At 39.2% G+C, this 23,146-nt stretch overlaps 1 protein-coding gene across 4 annotated transcripts in view; it reads left to right on the top strand.

The window, feature by feature from the left end:
- SPPL3 (signal peptide peptidase like 3) overlaps positions 1–23,146 on the top strand; it is a 115,928-nt gene that overhangs the window by 30,245 nt on the left and 62,537 nt on the right. Inside the window, exon 2 of one of the 4 annotated variants that reach the window (XM_089894577.1) lies at positions 22,979–23,132. The exons of 1 other annotated variant lie outside the window; for it this stretch is intronic. The gene's annotated coding sequence lies outside the window, so the exon portion shown is untranslated. Of the gene's footprint in view, positions 1–490; positions 23,133–23,146 lie in introns of those variants that run through there. 2 more of the 4 variants (XM_089894576.1, XM_089894575.1) reach the window with 2 other exon arrangements.

The following is a 23,146-nucleotide window of genomic DNA, read 5'->3' as shown; positions in this document are numbered from 1 at the left end:
ACTTGAAGTGGATCGGTTACCAATGAATGGTTCGTGGACCAACACCAGGGCTGAACCACCCTTTGAATAGTCCTGTTTTAGTAGTCAGTGTATTACTAGAAAACTTTGACATTTATACAATTTATTCACCCCTTTCATGCAAGTATTTTTGTAGACCAGGTATATTATACGTTATATACACTTGTGGTTAAGTATGATGAATATATATCATGAAAGTGATGTGACTCTTCCAGTGGTGAGCCAGATCCTTCCTAGGTCATTTGATGTATACTTTTATCACCTCAGTGATTGAGAGGACTTTTGGACTCTGTATGTTTTTCTATTATGTTGAAACTTAACATAGCTTCCTTATTAATAGGGACAATATGACTGTAGGCATAAGTGTTCAAAGAATTCTTTTAAATCAGTGGTTCTTAAAGAATTTCTGTTTCAGGTACTGTTGGTGGGGTTTTTTTTTTTTTAAAGAATTTAGTAGGTTCTTTTTTTTTTAATTTTAAAAAAATTTATTTATTTATTTTTGGCTGAGTTGGGTCTTTGTTGCTGCACGTGGGCTTTCTCTAGTTGCGGTGAGTGGGGGCTACTCTTCCTTGTGGTGTGCGGGCTTCTCATTTGCAGTGGCTTCTCTTGTTGTGGAGCATGGGCTCTAGGCGCATGGGCTTCAGTAGTTGTGGCATGTGGGCTCAGTAGTTGTGGCTCACAGGCTCTAGAGCGCAGGTTCAGTAGTTGTGGCGCACGGGCTTAGCTGCTCCACGGCATGTGGGATCTTCCAGGACCAGGGCTCGAACCCGTGTCCTCTGCATTGGCAGGCCGATTCTTAACCACTGTGCCACCAGGAAAGCCCCTGTTTTGTTTTTTTTGTTTTGTTTTTTTTTGTTTTGTTTTGTTTTTGGCGGGAGGGCAAAGTAAACTACATACACACACACAATATTATATATAGTATGTATACTATACTATCACAATTTTAACCTCAGTTACTGCTTTATAAAAACATTTAGATTCGGCAGTCTTTATCTTATTTAGGTGACATGTTAGCACTTATCTTTATATTTTGCTTGTAGCACGCTATAAATTTATACATAAAATCTCCCCATTGGAAAGTTGTTTTACTGTGTCTCTGAGAAACATGATGAGACAGGATAAAAAATGAAAATATAACTCTGTACTATAAGGATCCTAAATACAGTTAATAAATAAGGGGAACACTAATAGATTCTAAAAAGAAACTGGCTCTAAGAAGTTAAACAAATATACCATATGACCCTACAGTTTCACTCCTACTAGTTTGACTGCCTGTAAGTTCTTGGCTCACGTTTGGTTTCCTCTGTCGTCTTCTGCCGTGTAGCATTGCTGTCAAAGACTAATGATATTCTGATAGTCTTAACATTACAAGTGACTTGGACTTTTTGCCAGGATGCCGGGAATTCTGCTTTTTAAAAGATCCAGTAATTATACTAGACTGTTTCTCAGAGTTGGTCATTAGGGATTGATTGATTCAATATAGAATTTTTTTTCATGAAATTTTTCTTAAATTGTGATTTTTTAGTATTTCTTACGTCACATTGCTTTGATTTTTTCCCCCCTTTGGGGCATTATTGGCATTATTATGTCATTTTCTTAAATTTTTAAAGCTGATTTTGAAATATAAAATTATATTCATGTGTTTTAAAGTATTGTTTTTCTAGTATGCTTTCATTGTTTTTAGGAATACTGTCTGTACCCCCCATCCCCCCTTTTTTGTTTTCTTTATAATGACTTTTAGGTGTAACCACACTGCTTTCCCGTGCTCATTTCAAAGTTAGATTAATTTTTCTAAACTATTAGAAAAAAGAGGTGAGTCGTGAAAGTTTATCTAGCTTCATGGTTCTAGAGCTCCCTCTTCTGAGTTTTTTTGTGGGAACCTTGTACTTTCATACATTTCCTGGCCCTTTCTCCTCCCAGTTCCGTATCTGGGCTGCCTTCTTGCTTTACCGCTCTTGTCTCTATTCTGCTTAATTTGGATTCTGTTCCCAGTAGTTTTTCCTCAGCACAAGACTGTTCTGAAAGGAGCTTCAGATGGTTAACTTTGAGTTTATAGGGCCCAGATTACTTCATCCCCTTCAGACTGCCAGTCTCCCTGTGCTCACGCATAAGTTGAAATGTGCAAAACTCCTTTCCTTTTCAACTGCTGTTCTCAGTTTGGCCCAGTGCACTTTCCAGTGAGTGTCTGTTGTCTCTTCGGGGTTTTCCTAAGTTCAGGTTCCTCAAATACCCTGTTGCTTCCCTCTGCTTTTTCTCACACAGATGGTAGTTCCACATGAGTCTTTAGCAGTCAGTAGTTTGTCCCCACCCAGTTGTATTCTGGGTTTCATGAGAATACCTTATCACTTAGTATTGTTGTAAATGCAGGCTTTCAGTTTTGCTATCCAGATTGCTCCATGTGTTTTTTATGGGAGAATTCAGGAGGATTCAAAAACAACTGTGCCCTGGCTGCTGCCATCATTCTAGAATCCTGTCCCATAATTAAATTTCTTCAATTTTTATTTTTAAGCAGAAAAGTGGCAAAAATTGAGGGCAATAGTGTTTTGGTTTTGTTTTTTAATTTCAAATGTGCGTGTAGTCTGTTTAACACAATATGGTGGAAAAGCTCTGGTGTGATACACTTACTTGATCCATTAGGGGTACCAAACAGATTTCAATTATTTCACTTTGAAAACATGATTTAGTCTGTGTTTACATGATTAGTAAAATTCATAATGTGTTATTGGACTATTATTTGGTTTGAGAACAGTTAGAGAATTTAAATAATGCATGTTTTGTAATTGTTTAAAATGGTAGAGAGGGAGTTGAATGGAGGAGGAAGTAAGTTAGAAAATTTTTGTTTTGTACCTACATCTTTTTTTTTTAATAAATTTTTATTTATTTTTGGCTGCTCTGGGTCTTCGTAGCTGTGCAGTCTTTCTCTAGTTGGGGCGAGTGGGGGCTACTCTTTGTTTTGGTGCACGGGCTTCTCACTGCGGTGGCTTCTTTTGTTGCACAGCATGTGCTCTAGGCATGCGGGCTTCAGTAGTTGTGGCATGCAGGCTCAGTAGTTGTGGCTCACGGGCTCTAGAGCGCAGGCTCAGTAGTTGTGGTGCATGGGCTTAGATGCTCCGCGGCATGTGGGATCTTCCCGGCCCAGGGCTCAAACACGTGTCCCCTGCATTGGAAGGCGGATTCTTAACCACTGTGCCACCAGGGAAGCCCTGTACCTACATCTTAATAGTGATAACTTTAAATGAGTCCTTGGATGGTAGTGTACAGGTGGTTAGTTTACTGTTAACCATATTTATTTATTTATGTTCCTTAGTAGTCTGGCCTTAATATTTGCTAACAAATGATCTTTAGCAAAGTACTTAGGATCCATTATTTGGGATATATTTGTTCTGGAATTACTCTCTTTGGAATTGACATCAGTATCTGATCTTTAAATACCTAGGTTTATTTCACTACTGCTCCAAGGAGGACAGTTTACTTCATCTACTTTTACTTCGTGTGTCTTGTGAATTAGTATATCTTCAGCTATGGTTAACCAAAAAAATCCTGATTTGGCTGACTTAAACAGTAAGAATTTGTTTAATTCTTATGGACAGGAATTTTTATCTATTAGGCTCGTTGCTGTATCTCTAGTCAGTGCTTAGGAAATATCTGAATAAATGGAAATATCTAAAATATCTTAAATAAATAGATTAAAATGTTATTTCTTCAGCAGTGGTCAGGCAGCTAGCTCATTGATAGTTTCAAGGGGTTGTGTTCTTTGCATTCTTCTGTTCTGCTCTCTTCAGCGTATTTGTCTCACCTGTAGGTTTGCTGTGCTACTATTTGCAAGATGGCTGCAGCATTTCCTAGACATTACATCTCAAGACCACATCCAGAGGCAGAAAAAAGAAACTTCTCTGCCTTGTGGTGTGTCCTTTTTTTTTTTTCCTGGTACAAGAGAAACCTTTTCCCCTTATCTCATTGGTCAGAATTGCATCAAACGCCTAAGCCAGATCACTGCCAAGGGGACTGGAATCCCCAGGATTTTCTTAGGTCTGTGCTGTCCAGTAAGGTAGCCACTAGCTGCACATGGCTATTTAAATTTAAATTCATTAAAATAAAATTACAGTTTCAGGTCCTCAGTCGCACTCACCACTTTTCAAGTGCTAACTTATTGGACAGTGCAGATATAGAACGTTTTCATCATCACAGAAAGTTCTGTTAGACAGTGCTGGATTACATTAATCATGAGTCACCCTTTGGGCCTTTCAGAATTCCACTCACTCTTAAGACTGGAATTCTCTCAGCTGCCTTCCAGGGACATCTATGTGGTGGAGAGGCACAGTATCTGACAATGATAACATCCTGGTGTGGCTCTTGGGCTTCAGGTACACCTCCACTCCTTGGAGGAGTGACATTTTCTCCATGTATGAAAAAGAGTAAGGTTGTTTTACTGCTGGAAAGAAGACAGCACATTTCTGAAGCAAGTATTATTTTACTTGAGACCAATAACTTTTTTTGAAAATAAAGACTTGGACTTTCCTCGTGGCACAGTGGTTAAGAATCTGCCTGCCAATGCAGGGAACACAGGTTCAAGCCCTGGTTTGGGAAGATACCACATGTCGCAGAGCAACTATGCCCATGTGCCACAACTGCTGAAGCCCACGTGCCTAGAGCCCATGCTCCGCAACAAGAGAAGCCACCGCAATGAGAAGCCCGCGCACTGCAATGAAGAGTAGCTCCTGCTCGCCACAACTAGAGAAAACCCGGGCACAGCAACAAAGACCCAATGCAGCCAAAAATAAATTTTAAAAAAATTTATAAAAAAAGAAAATAAAGCTTTTAAGTCATAATGCTAAATAGCAGGGACCTATGATGTACTTGATAAAAATTTGTTTATATATGTTTGCCAGTTTCTAGTTGGGTGTTGAAAAATACCATTAATCTGTGTTATTTCTGTTCATTTATTGTGCTATCTGGAAGCTCTTCTACTGGGAAAGTCTGCTTCATAAGTTATTAGAATCAGAAGTTGAGAAGCTGTGGAGTACCCAAAAGGTGCGAAGTTAAGTTGTTAGGCCATAAATGCTTATTAAGTTTGGACCTAACAGACTATTAGGCATTCCTTTTGGCCTAGGGCGTGCCATGAGGAAGTGACCTACATTCTAAGAGAGCAGTGACCTGAGAAGGTTTAGGAACCTCTGGTGTGGTCTAAGTTTTTTTGGTGACTTGAATTTTGGACTTTCAGTGTGTTAAGAAGTTGTTCAAGAAAAAAGCAAGGGAGAAAGGCCAGGGAATTATAAACAGCACTGTGGAGGAGAAGGCAGTATGTGGTTCTGGTTTTGAGTCTTAGTTCTTTGGCTAACTTTATGATGCCTGAGAAATTAACTTTTCTAGACCTACTTGATCATTAATAAAAAAGTAATGATAATACTGCATGAGGTTTAAATGAGATAGATAAATATGCTTTATAGAATTAAAAATCTCTATACAGGTGTGTGGTAGGCTGAATAATGGCCCCTCAAAGATGTCCATATCCTAATTTCTGTTACTTGTGAATATGGTAAAAAGAGACTTTGCAGATGTAATTAAGTTAAGGATCTTGGGATGGGAGAATTAGCCTGGATTATCCAGGTGGGCCCAATATAATCACAAGGGTCCTTAGAAAAGGGAGGCAGGAGATCAGAGTGCATAGTAGATTTGATGATGGAAGCGAGAGGTTGGAGTGATGTGATGAAGAGTAGGTGACCTTAAGAGTACAGGCAGGCCTCTAGAAGCTGAAGAAGGCAAGGAAACTAATTTTCCCCTCAGAGCCTCCAGAAGGAACCAGCCCTGCCAGCACCTTGATTTTTAGCCCCGTAAGGCTTGTTGTAGGTTTATGACCTCTAGAATAAGTTTGTGTTGTTTTAAGTCACTTAGTTTGTGGTAGTTTGTTACAGGAGTAATAGAAAACTAAAATAGGGTATTTACTCAAGTTGAAATGGGGAAATTTTCTTTAAGAAACCATTAGTTCATTATCCAGCATTCTTTTTCATAGTGTGAAGTCTGGAATAGCAGCAGTTGGCTTTTTAGACTTCCCTGCACTATGGCATAAACTTCCATGGTGTGGGCATGTTGGTGATTTCCTTTGGCCTTAACACTCAGGTGGCTCTAGAGACTGAGTAAGTAAGTAGATTTGAAAGGGGCAGTGGGGAGGACTCATTAGCCTCTGGTACATCTGAGATAGAGTGTCTCCAGAAGGCTTTAATTTAATGGAAAAGGTTCTAAGAACTGAGTTCCCTTGGTAGCTTCTGGAGCTGATCCTTTACTGATCATCCATCATATTTCCAAATCTAGCTTGGTCCAGTAACTTACTTTAGAACAGTTTCTCCAAGCTTAATATACTTTAAGTTTGCACACCAGAGGGTAGTATTTCAGAACCTCTCTGAGTGCAAACTTGGGGTTTTGCATGGCCTGGTGATTCAGCTGAGGGAAGCATCTGACCAGCATCTGCCTAAATGTATCTGTTACACTGTTAGGAATGGTTATTTTTACTGAATCCTTGTCCACATTTTTTCAGTCTTAACTTTTCCAATGAAAATATTTTACACTAGAGTTATGGATTTATAAAGCAGAGGCTATCATAAAGAAGTGGTGAGGCTTGAGGACATGAAAACTTTAGGGGGAGGCCGAGGGTATGTGTGAGAAGATTAGGAGCCTATAACCCAGAGTTGTTTTCAGGAATCTCAGCTAAATAGGATTTGCCCAGTCCCAAAAGGTATAGACCACATGTATTACTCACAGCTAACTAGAATGCCTGGGACAAAGCCAGATATTTTCTTGGAGATATTCTCAGATGGCACATGCAAAAATCACAGAATATGTTGGTCGCTGTTTTTTAGAGCAGCTTTGATTTTCTAAGTAAAACTCATGATTTTTTAAACAGTTACTGTTGTAAACAGATCACCCATTTCATCTGCCTCTGTGGTGACCCATTAATCCATTAGTAGCTACTTAAACAATAGTTTAGGAAATGTTCTGCCAGTTGGCTACAACTTTGTAGAAGTTGGTACAAATTACATGAATTTTTTTACCTTTAGAAAACTGACTTAGATGGTTTGATATACAAGAAAGCTTTTTAGAGTTGATGATCCCATCTCTGGTAACTTTGTTAGAGGGAAGGGAGAGTATTGCGGGGGTGGTATATGTAAGTTTCATTCTACTTTCATTAATGTAAAAATATTTACATACACTAATCAAGTTTGCATTACATCCTGGGCCCCGAAAGATGGTTATAAATAAATAAATAAATAAATAAATAAATAAATAAATAATTGAATGTCATACAGATCATCTCCAGCATGCTCATTTTTTTGTCATTGGTGTTATATATCACAGAGGTGATAAAGAATAGTTTATATGCAGATTCTTTGGGAATTCTTTTCCTGATTGTTTGCTTACTTTCTTCATTATTTCCTTATTCTTTAGATATAATAAGATATGCTACAAGAGCAGTATCTTAAAATACCTGTGAAAAACCTAGCCTTTCCCTTTGTAGCCTTCTGGGTTAAAGGTTGATGTTTGGAAATGAAACCATTAGAAAGTAGTTATAAAAATTATAAATTTGGCTTCCTTTTATCTTAAATATATAGACTAATTCCACAGCTAATCTGTATGTGAGACGTGCAGATGATGGAAGTAGTGTAGCAATTCTAAAATAATACTTGTTAAGCGAGCTCACTTGGGTGGGGGGAGTGGGGGCAGGTAAATTAGTTAAACTCTTGCCATTCTCTCAATGGCATCACTACTCTCAGTCATTCAGACTGGACAAGAAGTAGCAGTGCTCATGTCCCACCTTCCTTGCGCCCCTCCTGTTGGGAGAATTTAATTTGAGGTTCTGTGTGTATGACAATAATTCTAGACCCATATGCATCCCTGTAGTCCTCAGCCCGCTCCAGGATTTTAGGATCCAGTGGCTGTGGTTTGGCCTGTTTTCTGAGACTCTTTCCTTGAGATTTACATCCTGATCCTGGTATATTAGAAAGAAGCCATTGGAGAAAATGAGGTTAGACATTGCAAGTTCGACTTTGCTTACAGTACCAACTAGAACAGCCTTGAGTTTCTCTGTTCTTTAATTGTTCCTTCTCTCTAATGGATTCTGGCTGCTCTTTTCATCAGGAAGTGGTTTATAGTCTAGGTCAGAATCTACTCTTGTACACATATACCACCTTCTCATCCCACTCCAGTGTTGGTGAACAAGACTAGTTTTGTTTTGTTGCATAATGCCGTACTTCTCCTTTTCTGTCACCAGACGTTCAACTGCTTATAAAAATTTTGACTCTGTCCAAATAGAGGTTTTCCCCTTTTTCTGAGCAGTTCAGGTGAACACAGGTTCATATTCACTGTGGCATTTATAAAGTAGGGGTACACACCCAAGCTGATTATGGTATGTAGGTACAGAAGAACAGGAAAACCAGTGCTTTGCTATGGAACATTAATTATGAATATTGGCATTATTTTTTAAATTAGTTTAAAAGCCGGTCAAATGGCTACTTTAAAAATAAACCTAATCTGTATTTCCAGCCTCCCCAGAGAGACTAACTAGTTTCCCCCCCCACTCTTTTTTCTTGTTTTCTTTCTCTCTGGTTAGTGTTGAAATCAGTGTTGTATCTTTTTTTTTTGGTGGAGGATCTCCTTTGTTTGAATCTCCTTTTTCCTGATGTTTGGTTCTGTGCATAGTGAAGCTTGAGGCTGTTGGTGTGGGTATTCAGTGACATAAAACTTCAATTTATTTGTGTTTATAAGTCAGAATCCTATTTCACTTATTCCTGAGCCTGAGGGGAAATCTTAGAAAAGTCCATTGAGATTTAAGTTATAAACACGCTGCTTAATTACTGCACAAGCTTAACCACAGAGTTTGCTGTCACAATATAAATACCCAGATGAAAGCCTGAGAAAAGCCTCCACACTTCCACCCCCGTGAACTCTGGTGGGTTTTCTAATCCTGCCCTCTGTCTGGCAAACAAAAATATGAAATCCAATCCAAGAGCTTCTGTGAAGCTGGTTTAGAAGCCTTATAAATGGCTCAACTAAATGCTCAAAACTCTACTACTTCCTTTCTGTTTTGCCAGCTTTCTCCAAGCCATTTTGTTTTATTTTTTAAAAAAATGGTTATTTTTCTTGAAAACCTACTGTATTTTACCTAATTTGCTGCAAGGATTTTTAAAAAATATTTACTTATTTATTTGGTTGCATTGGGTCTTAGTTGCAGCAGGCAGGCTCCTTAGTTGTGGCTCGTGGGCTCCTTAGTTGTGGCACATGAACTCTTAGTTGCGGCATGCATATGGGATCTAGTTCCCAGACCAGCCATCGAACCCCAGCACACTGCACTGGGATTGCGAAGTCTTAACCACTGCACCACCAGGGAAGTCCCTGCTGCAAGTTTTTAAAACTCCAGTTTTAAAACTTGTTTCTCTTTTTGGTCTTAAGTAGCATACACTAAATAAGCAAAACAGCCCTGGCTCACTATTTTACTCTCCAAAGCCTTTATAGGATAAAACATGTTCAGTCTTTAGGATTCTCACACAACTACTTTAAAGTGAAATAGCAGCTGTGTGAGTAAACCAGAAACTAGGATATTTCATCATCTTAAAACAGTAAATTTAAAAAAAAAATAAATTTATTATTTATTTGTTTTTGGCTGTGTTGGGTCTTCATTGCTGCGTGCAGGCTTTTTCTAGTTGTGGCAAGCGGGGGCTTCTCTTGTTGCGGAGCTCGGGCTCTAGGTGCGTGGGCTTCAGTAGTTGTGGCACGTGGGCTAGTTGCTCCGTAGCATGTAGGATCTTCCCGGACCAGAGATCGAACACGGGTTCAGTCCCTGCATTGGCAGGCGGATTCTTAACCACTGAGCCACCAGGGAAGTCCCAAAACAGTAAAATTTTGCTTTTACTATAATTAAAAATCTATTTGAAGAGCTCGACATATACCTTTGATAAAAATTAAGTGACACACTAAACAAATGTGCCATACTGTGCATGCGTTTGAAATGAATTCATGAAATTAGAAATTTTTTCACTTCAGACGCTTTATTTTTTTGTTTTTAAATTTTTATTAGAGTATAGTTGATTTACAATGTTGCATTAGTTTCTGCTGTACAGCAAAGTGTATCAGTTAACACATTTATATATCCACTCTTTTAGATTATTTTCCCATATAGGTCATTACAAAGTATTGAGAAGAGTTCCCTGTGCTGTACAGTAGACCGTTATTAGTTATCTATTTTATATATAGTGTGTATATGTCAATCCCACTTTCCCAGTTTATCCCTCACCCCCTCCGCTTTCCCCCTTAGTAACCATAAGTTTGTTTTCTACATCTGTGACTCTATTTCTGTTCTGTAAATAAGTTCATTTGTACTTTTTTTTTAGATTCCACATATAAGCAATATATGATATTAGTCTCTCTCTGTCTGACTTAACTTCACTCAGTATGACAATCGCTAGGTCCATCCATGTTGCTGCAAATGGCGTTATGAAATTATAAAATTATTTTATCAGTCCCCTTAGTGTGGCCCTACTTTTCAGTTTTTCAGTCATGTAAAATATTTACTGAACTCCGGTTATGTGCCAGGCACTGTTGTAGGTGGTAGGGTTACAGCAGTGACCAAGGTGTCAAAGCCCCTGCTCTAGTGGAGCTTACTGTCTCATGGGGAGCAGTAAACAAGTAAAGAAGGTACCAGGAAGGAATTCTAAGCAGAGCATGAATAGAGAATGATATATAGTGATTGGGATGGCCCTGAAATTGGGTGGGCAGGAAGTGCCTGTCTGAGAAGGTGACATTTAAGCTGATGTCTTATTAGCAAGAGCCAGCCATGCAAAGATCAGAGGCAGCCATATTCTAAGCAGAGGGCCTAGTCCTACGGTGGAAATGAGTTGGGTATTCAAAACAGAAGTATGGTCGCTGAGGCTGAAAGTGTTTGTGTATAGCATGGGGTGAGGGAGGGGATGTTTTTAGGGAATAAGGGTAAGTTTGATGTCAGATAGGCAGACAGGAGCTAGGATTTTATTGGTACAGTGAGATGCCATTGGAAGATTTTAACAGAGGCATAAAGAATGGAAGTAAGACCAGTTTGGAGGCCATTGCAGTAGTTTAGCGTAGAGATGGTGGTGACTTGAATTAGGATGCTTATATTGGAGATTGAACTGGCAGGATTTGGGATAGGTTTTGGAGGTACGGTTGATTTACTTGTGTTGTAGATTTTGACCTGAGTACCAGGATGGCTGGTGTCTTTACTGATATGGTAAAACGGGGGGAAGAGCAGCTTTTTGGGAAAAATCAAGAGTTTCTGTTTTGTCCATTTTAAGCTCAAGATACCTATCATTAGATAGGCAACTGGAGATCTCAAATTAGCAATTGAATATTGCTAATTTGAACTCAGGAGTTCCCAGGAGAGGCCAGGTCTATGGGTATAGATTTAGGATTAAGCAGTAGAGAGCAGGTGCTATTGAAAACTGTTAGACTTTATAAATCATGAGGGCAATTGTGTAGATTGAGAAGAGGAGAAGACCTAGTACTGCCGACTAAAAAAAAAACAAAAAACGCACAACGCGAGAGTTGTGAGTTAAGTTTTATTTGGAGCAAAATGAGGACTGTAGCCCGGGAGACAGAATTTCAGATAGCTCTGAGAAACTGCTCCATGCTCCAAAAAGGTAGGGGAGAAGGTCAGTATATATGTGATTTTGGTGAAGGGTGTAGTACATGTAATCAAGCACATAGTTGTGGAGAAGTTTTCTGGTAGTCACGAGGAGCAGATGTCACCATGAAGGATTTTAGTGCTTTTCTAGATATGAGGAGATGCAAGAATTGGGCTCCTAAAATCGTCTCCTAAAAATACCTGTTTGAAGACCTGTTCTGCCGGTTTTTCGCAGAGCACAGAGGGCCTCATTTCTGATCTCTGCCCTGAACTCCTTTCAGGGGTTGGTTGTTGAAGGTCAGCAGCTGCAGCGGCTCATAATTTAATCCTTGTAGAGGTAAATGGCCAGTGCCAATTTGTAGGTGACCCTGGGGACTTCAGGAGAAAGAGCCAGCAAAGGTGACTGAGGAGGAATGACCATTGAGGTGGGAGGAAGCCAGTGGATTGTGGCATCAGAGAAACCGAAAGTTGAAAGTTTCAAGAAGGAGGCCTAGAAACCAACATGCTACTCAGAGATCAAGTTAAATAAGAACGACAGAGACATTGGTTTTGAGAATCACTCATGATCTTGACACCAGCATTCTCAGTGGAGTCAAGGAGAGAATAGATGTGAGGAAGGAGACAGTGATTATACACAACTCTTGAATCACAAAGGATTATATCAAGAGTAGATATAACAGGTAATTATGTTTTCTAAGAGAGAACAGGGATAGCAAACATATACTGTGTTCCTAATGCAAATCAACAGAAATATCACTATATAATTTATACATGTGTATCCGCCACCTGGGGACCCAGACACAGATTAGAACTGTAAACTCTCATGGTGTGAATGCTGTTGAATGGAGCACCGGCACAGTGGTCCTTCGTGTAGCTGCACTCTGGGGATGTGCTAAGGAACTCACTCTACTAGTTTGAGGCTGTAATTCAATATATTTCACGCTAGAAATAGTGCAAAATGCATAGTTGGAAGGTGTGTGTGTGTGTGTATGTATGTGTGTGTGTACTGCCTCCAGATCACTGATCAGGTCCTGTTTTGCATTTTAAAAAATGCCTTCTTGGTGTTTTTTTCCATTAGCTGAATGTTTGTTAGAGCTCTGTCTTTAATACTATATTTTTTCTTTTCCAGTATTTTTGAAAAATAATTTGTTCAGGGACCTTTTTACATAGGAACATCTTCTAAGCTATTGGTAAGGTTCCCCCCACTCTCTGTAACTTGGAGAGTAGTGTAATGCTCTGCCACTATCTTAGGTTGAGGAACAAGAGTTTCTGATATTTGTTTGCAGATGTCTTTAACTTTGTGGTGCCCGTTGGCATTATTACTTTTATCAATCAAGTAGACCATCAGAGAACTTTTATGACTATTTTCTCTTATTACTCTACCTAAAAAGTATCAACTTCTTGTGTGTGCTTCTGACCCATCATTTCAAAAATTGAGCTATTCTTTTCTGTTTGCCATCACAGCTTATAGCTGCACTTTTATTTTCTATCTGTACTGAGATAGTCCAGCAGAAGAGATACAAGACAGTCTGTGTTGGTGATCAAAATAAATTCAGCCTGCAGATCCTTAGATTTGCTATTCCAGATAGTAAGCTAGTATTGTGGTGTGATAGAAGCTTAGAATGTAATAGTTATTATGTCATATTTTGCCTTAAATCCCTAACAGTACTGGTGCACATTTAAATGTGCAAGCCAGTAGTTCTGTGATTCAGGCTATTGATTCATAGTAATAGGAGAAAGATAAGTTATGTTGATGCTTATTTTGCTTTGAAGAAAGAAGTTCTAATTGCTAGGTAGTCAGATACTGAGACTGTCTAACGGAAGGAAAATTCAGTTATCACTCTTGTGTCTGACCTTTCACTTTCCAAACTCAGAAACTGAATAGATTTGGATAACAAAGGGTAGTTGTTTCTGTAACATTGGGCTAATTGTATAAAGCACAGACCGGGACTTGCCCAGTTAACACATTTTGTTTCATATTCCAGAACTTCTGACTTATACAGTCAAGTAATTTAACCTAATTCACATGAAGGAACAAACTGAGGCAGTTTTCTCTTTTCACTCTTTTAAGGAAAATATGTAACTTAGCCTTTTATTTTCCATCCTCTTACAACATGAAGGTTTCAGAAATCTATAATAATGAAAAACTGAGTTGCAGGAAGGAGACAACCCAGATGTTTTGCATATAAGTATTCTTTTCACTTAAAAGTACATAGCAGAGGGCTTTCCTGGTGGTGCAGTGGTTGAGAGTCCGCCTGCCAATGCAGGGGACGCGCGTTCGTGCCCTGGTCCGGGAAGATCCCACATGCCGCGGAGTGGCTAGGCCCGTGAGCCATGGCCACTGAGCCTGCGCATCTGGAGCCTGTGCTCCGCAACGGGAGAGGCCACAACAGTGAGAGGCCTGCGTACCGCAAAAAAAAAAAAAAAAAAAAGTGCATAGCAGAGAAAACCAGTGGATAATAAAGATATGAACAATTCAAAGCTTTTATTGTTTCTTTTTTAAAATAACAGCTTTATCGAGATGTAATTAACATATCATAAAATTCATCCTTTCATAGTACACAGTTCTGTGGTTTTTAGTTGTGTCGCCATCATCATGATCTTACTTTTATTCCCCCCATAAGAAACTCGTATGTACAATCACTCTCCATTCTCCTATCCCCCATCCCCCACCCCAGCCCTAAGCAACCACTAATCTACTTTCTGTCTCTGTTGATTTGCCTCTTCTGACATGTCATGTAATTGGAATCATACAATATGTGGCCTTATGTGTCTGACTTCTTTCACTTAGCATAGTGTTTTCAGGATTCATCCACGTTGTAGCATGTGTCAGTACTTCATTCCATTTTATGGCCCACATTATCCTTCACATGGATATACCACAATTTGTTTATCCATTCCTCAGTGGTGGACTTTGTTTCCACTTTTGAGTGATAATGAATATCTACGTACATGTTTTTTCTGTGTGTGAACATGTGTTTTCAATTCTCTTGAGTATATACCTAGGAATAGAATTGCTCCATTTTATAGTCTGTCTTATTGTTAAGTAATATAGTTGTCGAGTCCATTGAATTAAATTACCAGATGTATCTACATAGTGAAAAAATAATTTAACCCTGTGGCTAGGGGTATTATTATACTATTTTCCATCTTTGGTTATTTAAAGAGAAAGACTTAAATTAAAGGTGAGTTGAAGGTAGCTCATTGGGTTTTTCAAGTCTGCTCGCTTTCTTGGAATGATAGCTTATGTATAGTACTTTGGTACTCTAATTCTCATTTCACATTTGCTCCTTGGTAACTCTAAAAATTTTATCAGTTGAATGTTTGGAAGCAAATAATAAAATAGAAAGCCCAATGGCTTAAGCAGTAATGAGGCTTTTCTAGAACAATAACTGAAAAGTCCAGGTAGCGCTGGCTTTGGGCAAGACTTGTTCCTTCACTCTTAGAGTTCCCTGGTGGCTTAAACAGAAGGCCCAGTTGAATCTTATTCGCCCTGTTGATCTATCTTGGGTTGTGTGCTTATCTTTGGTCAGGATTTGGAGTAAGCTAGAGCTGGGAATGGGTACAATCCATGTCAGTGTTCTGTTAGTAAAGGAAGGAGGAATGTGTGCTGGAAAAATACCAATAAGGGTGCACTGCAGAGTCACACCTCTTTTTCTGTAGAGCTGATAAGGAAAAAATAAGTACGTATTCACTGCACTTGAGTCTGTATCTGATAACCTACTGAGTTCAGAAAGCCCATCTTTCCTCAAAAGACCAACCCTTTTCTTTTTCTAGGGTCTCCTGCAGATCCTTTGGATGTCTATGCCTTTTTATTCTTAAGTATTTGTTTGGTAAAGTATTTTATAGCTTTGTTAAACAAAACTGGTTCCTTTGTTTTAAGTGGTAAGTGTGGGCTGTATTCATAATCACTGTGTCTGAGATTTAATTCTAAAGAGACAGTGAAGAATGTTTTTATTACTTTTGCTCAGCGATAGTCTTGTTTGACACAAGGGTTGGGCTTTTAGTGACCAGTGCAACTTGAGTTTTATCTGAAGCAGCTTTTCTACATGACCCTTCCAGTTAATTCTAATAAGTAACAGGACAAAGAAGTGGGTGGATTACAAATGATTAAGCAATGCTAATTTACAGTAAATTGCGGTCTTAAGATGGGATGCACAGTACTAGTTGTACTTTGGTTATTACATGTCAGTGACCGACTAGGTGCTGATTTTTTTGTGTTGTAGTGGTAGTTCTATGTTCACCCCCACTGTAGAAAGAGTACCACAGTGTTATTTGGCTTTTAGGTATTAACTACCACCTTGCTCTTGACCGGAAGTACAGCTGTGGTCTCCACCTGTGCTGAGGACCCCTTCTAGGTTTCCTGACCTGTGTTGCTTTCCTGCCTGGGATCCGGAATCTCAGAGCCTGATCACCTGCAATTCTAATCTACTTCCTGGCCCTGGCCCTAGTTTTTATTGTGCCCAGCCAGGTCTTGTCACTGCCCTACCAGCCCATCTGATTGCCCCCTATCCTAGGGTACCTCAAGTCTAAGCCCCGGTTTCCTGATTTTATTAACAGATTTGTCATTACTGGTTGAGTTGGCTGACAGAACAGTCTCTCTCAGCTTTAATTGTTCTAGCTGTAAAATGAGGATAATACCCGCTGTTCCATCAATCTTATAAGAGATTTGTGAGGCTCAAAGGTTTTATGTGTGAAAATACCTTGTAAATTCCTGTAAAGAAGTAAAAAAAAAAAAATAATAATAATACTGAATTAGGTAGCTTTAAACATCCCCCTCTGGGCATCAGTGAGGAGAATGAGATGAGCATTAGGTGAGTTTCGGCATATCATGTGAATTGTATCCAATTTAATAACTTTCCTTGTATAGCTCTGTTGGCCTTTTTTTCCCCCTGCTGGGTAACAACCTCAAAAACCTCACAGTGAATTAGAACCAACAACATTTATTTTTGTTTATGGGTATTCAGGTTGGTGTAGTTCTGCTGATCTAGGCTTTTCTAGTCTAGGCCAGGCTGGGCTTAAACTTCTGGCCAGGTTCAGTTCTCTTTCATGAGTTTGTATTCTGGAGCCTAGGCTGAGAAGCAGTGGCTCCCTGGGCACGTGGCTACATGATATCATATAGATTTGCAGGAGTTTAAGAAGGGTGAGTAGAAACATGCATTGTCTCTTAAGGCTTCATCTGGGAACTAGCATATTGATAACTTTCTCCCAGTTTTAATAGACAAAGTAAATTATATGGCTAAGCCCAGTATCAATGGAGCCAGGAAAATACTGCTCCCACAGTGGGAGACTGCAAAGACACACAACATGGGTGTATAATTCTAATAAGGATGGAGTGAAGAATTGGGAATGATAATCTACTTAGCCATAGGTATTATCCTAGGAATAAAGGTGCATAAAACTATGTGTGACAAAAGCAGATTTCTCTGTAGAGTGAGGAGATTAGAATTATGTAAGAATATACTTGGGTACATTTTAATAATCTGATTAAAATGATTAGTAATGTTCACAATAAATTAATAAATGATGCTTTGTTTACTGCTATGTCTGAGAAAGCAACCATGGTGGTACCGTGTTCAGTTCCTCACCTCACTGTCGGAAGACCCTTGCTAAATTGCTTAGCAATTTTTAATACTAGCCTCTTGCGTAAATTTTTTTTTAAATTTATTTTATTTTTGGCTGTGTTGGGTCTTCGTTGCTGCACGCGGGCTTTCTCTAGTTGCGGCGAGAGGGGGCTACTTTTCGTTGCGGTGCACGGGCTCTAGGTGCGTGGACTTCAGTAGTTGTGGCTTGTGGCTCAGTAGTTGTGGCTCGCGGGCTCAGTAGTTGTGGCTCGTGGGCTCTAGAGCGCAGGCTCAGTAGTTGTGGCGCACGGACTTAGTTGCTCTGCGGCATGTCGGATCTTTCCCAGACCAGGGTTCAAACCCGTGTCCCCTGCATTGGCAGGCGGATTCTTAACCACTGTGCCACCAGGGAAGTCCCCTCTTGTGTAAATTGTAATAGGGCCTGAAATGCCAGCCTGTGGTCAGTCTTAAATTATTAACCAATTCTTATTCCCATTCTTTCTCTAAAACTTAGCAAACTACTAATTGGTCAGTTTTTACATCAGCTGTTATAAGACTTTCATAACAGCTAGAATATAGAAGCAGTGAAAAGGTGAGGCATTTAAAATTATATTTAGAAACATCTAGGTCATCTAAGGAACATTTCAGGAACATTGTATGTAGTTCCCATAGAAAGAATTATAAATTTGTTTTTGTCTTTTTTGAGAGTTTCCAATGCTGGCAGAGAAGTGACTTTTGTAGACTTTGAGGAATCTAGGTTTTAATGGCTAGGACAGTATTTTCCCTACTAATTGAACTATGGAACTCTTTTCCACAAGAAAAGGAAATTTGAAAAACTAAGCTTCCATGAGGTACATTTTGGATAATACTGTTGTAGGCCATATTTATTTATTAGGATTAGGTTTAACTATATGTAATAAAAACTCAAGGTAATAGTGGCTTATACAGGAAACAAATATAAAAAAACAAAAATGTTTTTTTTTAAAATGCAGCTAAATAAATATTTGGACTTACTTAAAAAAGCTCATATTTTAATATAATGTATTTCAGCTAACCTAGACTGCTAATTTAAAATGGCTCATTATTTTGTGCCACTAAAAAAGAAAAAAATATACTGTCAATTGTAAAACACACTTCAATTTCAGAGATGTTAAAATGTGGGAAAGTGTGTCATTGACAGTATTAAACATTTTCATGTCTGGCTTTTGTCTCCTCCCATTTCTCTCTAACTAGCCTGTTGGAGGTGTCTTTACTGTGTGTAATTGAGAGCTGTTTGTTCACATGCAAATAAACTAGGTAAAAATAACGCACCGTACCACTACTAATAGCACTTGTTAACATTAATTATATACCCAATAAGTCTTCTCTTATGAAGCTGAGCTGTTAGTTACATTAAAGTATTACTACTCTGTGTCACATCTATTACTGTATAACAGCCTACCTCAAAATCTCATAGCTTAAAATAACCATTTTTAATTGACATTAAATTTAATTGAGATAATTGTAGATTCGCATGCAGTGGTTAAAAAAAGAAAGAAAGAAAGAAAGAAAAGAAAGTAATATGGAGAGATTGCTGTGTATCCTTTGCCCACTGGTAAGGTTTGCAAAACTCTAATGTAATATCACAGGATATTGGCATTGATATAATCCACTGATCTTATTCAGATTTCACCAATTTTACTTGCACGGGTGTGTGTGCACGTGTGTGTGTTAAGGTGTGTACAGTTTTATCACCTGTGTGTGTTTGCATCCACCACCAAGTCAAGGTAGTGAGCAGGACTAACACTAAAAGTACCCCTCATATTGCCCTTTTTTGAGCGTACTCCATACCCACCTTCCTCTCCATGCTGAGCTGCCAGTCTCATTCCTAACGACAGGCAGCCACTGCCTGCCATTTCTAAATTCTCTCCTTTCAGAAATAGTGTATTTGCTCATGTGTATTTGTCTGTGGATCTGCAGTTGGGGCAAGGCTCAGTTGGGATTGTTTGTCTTTGCTCCATGTAGTATCTGCTGGACTCTACTGGGACTGGAGAATCCAGTGTAGTCTCACGTCGCGTGCCTGGAGCCTCGGTGCTGGCTTTCCATTAGGGTGTCGAAGTGCTCCTCCCCACGGCCTCTCTCGTATAGTCTCTTCTCCTCCAGGGCCTCTCTCTCCACGTGGCCTCTTACTTCTAGCAGTAGAGCCTGGACTTCTCTTTTTTTTACATGCCAGCTCAGGGTTCCAAGAAGGCACAAATGGAAGCTGCCGAGTCTCTTTTGACCTAGGCCCAGAACTGGCACAGCCTTACTCCTGTAGTAGTCTGTTGGTTGGAGCAATCACAGGGGTAACCAAGGTTCGAGGGAGAGGGGAAACAGACTCTGCGTCTTGATGGGAGGAGCAGCAGGTGTGTGCAGAGAACAGTTCCTTTGCAAGGCAAGTTGCTGAGTTCAAGTTAGCAACCAGATCTGAGGATTCCCAAGGGGCCTGTGGTATTTGTAGAACAAGTGGTTGCTTGAAGTGTCTGTTAAGATGTTAGGAATGGTTCACCTCTCTTTTATTTTCCCAGGCTAGCTGTTTTCTCGTGATCTTACAATAGCAGGGGCTTTGTATACATAGTTCCAGCTTTCTATATTACTAACTTTAAGAGACCGTACAGATTTTCCTCCTTTCATTAAGCTTTTTTAGGTAGGGTGTAAGGATATTGTTTTTCAAGATATTTTCAACTTCATAGAAAAGATCTCTTAAGAGGGAATAAGATTGTAGAAGGAAAGAGATACTCATTTCAGCTAAGGATTTGAAACCAGAAGAGCATTTTTCTCTTAAGACTTTTTTGACTATCAAATGTTACATTTCCTTTGTTTTGTTTGAGAGTGGCAGTAGAATGGGTTAAAGGTTAGAGATTCTGAACTTTGGCGGAAAAATTCTTGATCATCTATTATATTGTAAGGAATGAGCTTTCATAGAATTTGTGGAATGAGAGGTAACTCAAGAGCTAGTGCTCAGTGAGGGCTACATGCTTAGAGAGCCTTTAGTAAATCATGGGGATGATTAGGTATAGTGTGGTTGCCAATATAGAAATGACCTTTCACTCTGAGCTTTAGAACAATATGTTATTTGGCTGAGAGTTTCCTTTCCTTCTTCCTTTCTGAGTGGTAACTGATTTCATAGACATTTACTATGCACTCTCTATACATGGGACACTCTGTTAGACATCATTAAAAGAAAGTTAGAACAGGGTCCCTATTTTCCAGGAGATTGTGGTCCCACGGGGCTAATAAGATGTTCACAAATAGCTGTTTTGTAATACCAAGGTGATAACACAGAAGTTCAAAATAAGGAGAGAATGTTACAGACAGCAAGCTAGGTAAGCTGCCCGAACCTCATTTTTCTATAGCTGTAAAATAAATGTGGATGGGTTCTCTTCCACCTCTAAAGTATTGTGATTCTGAAACATAGGTTTCAGTTATTAGAGGCTTACACTTTTTTAATAAGATGCATCAGATTCCATGTGATGGTGTGGAAGATTTATTACTGCGTATTTTTGGCACATTTTACCCACGATGCACACAGGTGAACACTTGTTTTATTATTTGTTAATGAAATATAGAATTACAGAAAGGGAAGCACAAAGGTTGTTTTTATCTTTGGTTAAACCAGAGTGGTTCAAGACCTTCATTTAGTGCTTTTCATACCATTCATAACGGTGAGAATAGCTCAGCTGATCCATATTCACTGTGATAGGAAAGGAGAATGAATTTAAAATTGCAGAAAGAAGTATCAAGACATAGACAATGGGGGAAAATGTCTTTCCTTGTTTTAGTAGACATTTCTAACTTCTCCTTCTTAGGCAACATCCATGGTCCTCTTTTGCTTCCCGCCTCCTGAATGTTAGGTGTCCAGGAGGAAGCTGTCATGGCCCATCTGTCCGTCTTTCAGGCAGTCTCTCAAAGGGTGCTTCAGAGGGCAGGATCCTCACCCACCACCCCACTCACAACCCCTGTTGGAGATGACTGAGAAGACTTCTGGACCACTGAGCCCCTCTCACTGCTCTGTGGCCCCCTTATTAACCTTGGCAGAGTTGCCTTGAAATTGGTTAGCACAGGTGATTGTGCTGAAAATGAACAGAAAGATTCTCATGCTAGCTTCGTTGCCTGTTATGAACTGAAGACTTTTAAAACTCAGTCTGGTGAAGTTTCCTTTGTTTCTGCATTCCAGATTGTGATTAACATAAACTGGTTATGTTAATCACAACTAGTGAACTAATTAGCTAGGAAGAATTTATAGGCCAAATATTAAAATTTCAGGAAATGGTGATAAGTAATCTTGTGAAATAAGTATTATCTCATTAGGATTAAAGGAGAATATAAGTGAAAGTGTCTGATCCTTGACACATTTATTCTGAGTCTTAGAAGGTCAGTGCTGTGCAGATTTACAGTCACCTTTCATACTTGTGTGTATGTTAAAATGAAATCTCAATCCTGAGCTCTGGCCCCACGTTTGCAGCCCACTTTAGTTGTTTAAAACAAAAGTGGATCTCACCGCTTATATATCTCTATCACTTGAAGCTCAGTATATAAAGAGCAACTCTTTTCCCTGTCCCTTCTCGCATGCATTCGTTTCTCCTCCTTTGCACCACACTCTTATTATTTTTGTTACTGTACTACCACCTTCTTATTTACCCAGCTTCACTCCTATTTCTCTCTTGCTCTGCTATACCAAGTCAGCTGCCAAATGTTGTCCATTCTACTTCTCTTCTACCTCTTAAAATGATTCGGATATTCTTCCTGTCTAGACTCTCTCCTAGTCTCTCTCCCTTTTTTAAGGCCTGTCTGCGCCCAGCCTAACCAACCTGACCAGGCTTCTTTTCCTCTATTTCCTTTCTGGTCCCCGTGCTCCAAGTAACCTCCAAGTACTTAGCACACCCCATACTTCTTTGTCATTATGCCATCATTCGTCTTGTATCCTTTGCTTGTGAATGTTCTCCCTGTTGGATTCCACATATCCAGATCCTACTCATCTTTCAAGAACAACTCAAATGTCACGTCTTCAGAAGAGGCTAATTTGAACTCTGCAATTGGAAGTAGTCTCTTCCTCCTCTCCTGTAGCTGTCTGTTCCTTTTACTGAATTTTAGATGTCTTTCTGGTTCATTTAGAGTTGTTTATGTGTGTTTTCTCTTCCCGCTTAGATTGTAATCTTGAGGTCAGGAGCTGTGAGTTATCACCATATCCCCATAGGGCTGATGTAGTGCATAAAGCATTCCTTATACTTTGGAAGGGCTCAGTAAAACATCTGTCCCGAACACTTTTAAAAGAGTCTTCCTTGTAGTTCAGATATCTAATATTAAACAACAGCGTGGCAACAAGTTGCCTCTATAGTATAGTGAGCTCTGAACTGCTATGAGAGCAACTTGACATTTTCATATGATCCACTTTCTTTAAGAGGGGCATGCCTCTATTTTTTTTTCTTTTTTTTTTTTTAATGTTAGAGCCGGGAAATAATAGTATAAGGCAGAAACCGATCTCTCATGATCCTTTGGGGATTAATTAAATGCCATACTCCTTAGTATACTGCCTAAATATTGGACATTCAAACCAAATTTTAGGTACTTGGTGCTTGCTTATTTTATTTCTAAGGTTGACATAATACCTCCCGTTTTTATGAATGTTACCTTAAATTGAATGCTATCTTTGCATGTGTAAAATAGGAATAACAGTAATGATAACTTTGTCACAGGATTATTTTGAGTATTAAATGGGCTGATTTATTTAAAGCACATAGCACAGGGGAGACCTTCAAGATGACGGAGTAGTAAGACGTGGAGATCACCTTCCTCCCCACAAATGCATCAGAAATACATCTACATGTGGAACAGCTCCTACAGAACACCTACTGAACGCTGGCAGAAAACCTCAGACTTCCCAAAAGGCAAGAAACTCCCC

Source organism: Delphinapterus leucas, chromosome 14 (genome assembly GCF_059928025.1).
Source record: "Delphinapterus leucas isolate spDelLeu-1000000601 "Yukka" chromosome 14, BTC_Dleu_Yukka2, whole genome shotgun sequence".
Taxonomy (NCBI): domain Eukaryota; kingdom Metazoa; phylum Chordata; class Mammalia; order Artiodactyla; family Monodontidae; genus Delphinapterus; species Delphinapterus leucas.
The sequence above is the reverse complement of the archived record's forward strand: the minus strand, read 5'-3'. Positions and strand labels throughout refer to the sequence as shown.